Below are 4,307 nucleotides of genomic sequence, written 5' to 3'. Positions count from 1 at the left end.
TCTTCCATTATAAGAATTGACTACAACTAGGTAAGATACATTCTTCCATATTTGTTGATAAATATTTGCAATGGAGTGGCATTTAAAATTCTAATAATATATTTTCCTAAAATATTCCAATTGCCAGGTTATGTATGAGATACTACAAGTATATGTGAGTCAGAGTTTAATTAATGATTTATGAATAATCATCATTTAATTGCCTGGATTTATCATCAATTCAAATTTAATGAAAATTCTTTGTGCCAGAAGTTTTATATGAATATGGAAGTGGATATTTTTCTTCTTATTTGCTCAACTTGATTATTTGAGATGAGTTTCTGTGGTAGTTTGAGTGAAAATGACCCCCATGAAAAATTTTTTTCATACAATATATTCTGATGATGTTTTCCCCTTCTCCCAGATCTTCCTCATCTCTCCACCCATCCCACTCCATGCCCTTTCTTTCTTTTTCTTTTTAGAATTTAAAAAAAGAAAAAAATACAAGAAACACACACACACAAACCATAAAAACACAAAATTGGAAACCATAACATACAAGTAAAACACCAGTAAGACAAAACAAAACAAAATGCCTAGACAAAGCAATACAAGACAAAAAGTTTACAAAAATACCACTGAGTTCACTTTGTTTTGGCCACTACTTACGGGCAAACCACTTAAAGTTTGGTTAACATACCCAGTGAGACTCCATTGGAGAAAACAAATCTTTCCTTTATAAGCAGATGTCAATTGCAGAAAGCTTTTTGGTTAGGGATGGAAATCTGTGTCCACTTTCCCCTCTCGACACTGGGATCCTGTGTGGCTTGAATCTGTACAGGCCTTGTGCATGCTTCAGTCTCTGGGTTCATATATGCATCAGTCCTGTTGTGTCTGGAAGATACTGTTTCCTTGGAGTCATTCATCAGAAGCCGCAGACTTCTCCAGGTTGTTGGTATCCCCAGCGTGATGCCCTCACCATTCTTGGTCAGAGCCTTCCAGGAGACAGACTAGACAGAGCCATGACTCCTAGGACTTGTCATCTTCCACCTACTGTGCCTACTTCTCACATGCTTCTCATCCCAGAGTTACAAAATACAGACTGGACACTTTCTGTGCCAAGTAGTGTTCGTCTATTGTGCTGAGTATATCAATGAAGTGGCTGCAATGAATTGGAGATTGTTTGCAAAATATCAGTATTTCGATTTCTGGTGGAAGTTCATTTCTGTCATGTTCTCAGCACCATTGCTGTTCAATGCCATGGTCATTGTGATTATGTGGGTACAGAAGACTTTGAATGTGATGTCTGACCTTTGCAAGAAAAGAGAAAGGAGAGGAAAAGGAGAAGAAAAGAAAAAGAATCCCTCACTGTTGCTGTGGACATTGTTTGTCCACTGACTTGGTTGTTTCCAGTTGTAAGTTGCACATGGCCCAGATGTCCTCTGTCAGCTGACTCATGGTTTGGAAAATTATTTTATATTTTACACCCGCAAAGATTGAGGCCTCACTAAAGCTGTTTCTTAAAAGAACTAATGATGTCACCTGGACCCACATTTGCATGGTGGAAGCTCTCTGGTTCAGCCACAGGAAGAGTTCCTGTGGTCACAGTGTCTCTTTACAGCAATGAAAACCTAAGTAAGACAGCTTGGCTGATCTGAAGTGGGAAGATCCACTTTTGAAACAGGATTTTACTGTGTGGCCCTGGCTGTCCTGAAATTGCTCTGTAGACCAGGCTGGCCTCAAACTCACAGAGCCTGCCTCTGCCTCCTGAGTGCTGGGATTAATGGTGTGCACTACCATTACCTGGCTGGGATTTTTGCTTAATCTGAAGTAGGAATATTGTTAGCATTCAGGCATTACACTGGCTGAATTACTCAGCTGCAGCCACTAAGAGCACTCCCTGTGCGCATGCACTACACCCCCCTTAAAAAGGCAAGCCCCTCCCCATTTCTCTCTTTCTCTACCACTTCTCCCCCAGAGGCTGGCCTCTGCACCCTCTTCCTCTTACCCTCCCCCAATATACCTCCCATATCAGTTCTGTTGTATGGTGTGACTCTTTCCTCTCTGCCATAAACTACAGTAAAGATCTACTATTTTTCTGTGAGGCTTGGGAGGAGCCTGTGTACCTCCTGTGTGGGCAACTGTTTTCTAGGACCACGTAGTGTGGTCTAGGAAGATGCAGGCTTGGTCTGATAAGGCACAAGTTGTTTACTTCCTTGTGTTCAGGCAACTGGGAAGCTGAAAAGAGTGCAGGGGCCAGGGGCCAGTTCTGCTTGGGAAACCTGTCATCATGAACCACTTGAGCATCCTAGGCCAGGTCAAGGAATCCAATAAGGGTTAGGTAGCTAGGGCAAAAGATCCCCAAAGGGGGCATGGAGGGTTTATGAAGGCACATCACCCAGGCTTAGTAATAATACCTGGCTTAACAATAATTATAGTAACAGTAATTTGTATATATGTATATGGCCCAAATCATGAGGAGGTGGTCTGTGACAAGATTCATCACCTATTGACTGTGATTCCTTTTCTAGGGCTGAGTTGGCAGTCCCTCTGTTACAGCCTTGTCAACAAGGCATACTGGAGCATTTTGTGAGAGCTCCCAGGCAGCAGTTCAAAGGAGAAGTCAGAAGGGAGAAGGAGAAGCTCAGACTGCAGCGTTATCACCATGCTCATGGGCAAGAGAACTTGCTCAGCAAGTCAGGCCAAATAAGGGTTTCCACACAGACAAGATAACATTCTATGGGGAGCCTTCCCACACTGACTACCATCTGTCTGCTGCTGGGTCTGCTGGGAAATAAGCTGCACCATGCACATGTGATCATGGTATTAATGAGGCCTCAAGAGCTCAGAAGTGATGACAGGAGCTGGAGCAGGCCTTTGGTTAGCTAAGGAAAGCTTCTGGGTGGAGGCAGTTCTGAGAGGAGTCCGGAGAAGAGGCCAAGCCAAGCACTATCAGCGATGAAATATAATGCAAATAGACAAGCAGTGTGGGATAACAAGCCTGTGGATGGACCCAGAGGTAAACAGTGGGCAGGAAATGGTTGACATGAAAGGTTGGGAGTTTCTCTGTCAGAGGGACAAGAGGAAAGGTCGAGAAGACTGGATATAATTCACAGTCTCACAGTGTCAGTGACCATAGCTCAACCTGGGCCAAGCCAATGAGTACTTGATGTAATCATGAATGATTTGATCAGATTGATCCAGATTGGTCTCAAGCCAATCAAGAAGATGAACCAATCAGGTATGGATTCGATCAGGAGTGGTCTTATCAGTGCTTGATCCAATTAGCACTTGATCCAATTGAAGGCTGATTCAGTCAAGAGTTGATCTATTTTATTCTGTGCTTGATACAAATAGGGACTCAACTTAGGACTTGATCCAATCAGTATTTGGACCATTCAATAGCAGATTCAAATGGTGGCTAATATAATCAGGGGTTTGAGTGTCTCAGCAGCTGACCTAATGAGCTATCTATCTGTGCTGGTTATTTTTTGGTCAACTTGACACAAGCTAGAGTCATTAGGAAAGCAGAAACTGTGATTGAGAAAATGTTTTCATCAGATGGCCTATATTAATGATTGATATGGGAGGGCTCAACCCACTGTGGGCAATGCCACCCCTGGGCAGGTGGTACTAGAATATGAAAGCAGGCTGAATAAGCCATGGAGAGCAAGCAAGTAAGCATCATTCTGCCATGGTGTCTACTTTAGCTTTTGCCCTGTTTGAGTTCCTGCTTTGGTGCCTCTCAATGATGGACTATGATCAGGACATGTAAGCCAAATAAATAAACCCTTTCCTTCCAAGCTACTTTTGATCATAGTTATAGATGAAATTCTAAACAGTCTTATTAAATAAGAAACACAGAGCAAAACGCAGAATTAAAACTCAAGAGGTCAGAGCACCAGCGAATAGCCTTTAGCTTACCACTTGCTGCCATTCTTCCCTGAGAGAGAGAGAGACCTTCTTCCTGTGTCCTGTCTTTTTATTGCCTTTCTGTTCTCATTGGCTTTAAACCCAACCACATGATTTCCTCATCACTGCCTGTCTATACAGACCTCCTGGGCTCTATGGTTTGTACTGAGATTAAAGGTTCGTGTCACCGCTTGGCTGTGTCCTTGAACACACAGAGACTCTGTCTGCCATGTGATTGGATTAAGGGCGTGTGCCACCACCACCAGACTTCTGCTAAATGGCTTGCTTTTAGCTCTGACCCCCAGGCAACTTTATTTATTAACATACAAATAAAATCACATTTCAGCACAAATAAAATATCACCATACATAGTCTTTATTATTTATGGTCTATTGATGTCATCATCAATAGAAAGA

At 42.5% G+C, this 4,307-nt stretch overlaps 1 pseudogene; it reads left to right on the top strand.

The window, feature by feature from the left end:
• Nucleotides 1-694: 694 nt before the first annotated feature.
• On the top strand, nt 695-3,290 carry LOC128113581 (transmembrane protein 18-like; annotated as a pseudogene).
• The last annotated feature ends 1,017 nt before the right edge of the window (nt 3,291-4,307 follow it).

This window comes from Peromyscus californicus, unplaced genomic scaffold, assembly GCF_007827085.1.
Source record: "Peromyscus californicus insignis strain IS unplaced genomic scaffold, ASM782708v3 Scaffold_10__1_contigs__length_136768540, whole genome shotgun sequence".
Classification (NCBI taxonomy): domain Eukaryota; kingdom Metazoa; phylum Chordata; class Mammalia; order Rodentia; family Cricetidae; genus Peromyscus; species Peromyscus californicus.
Note: the sequence above shows the minus strand (reverse complement) of the source record. Positions and strands in the feature narration are given on the sequence as shown.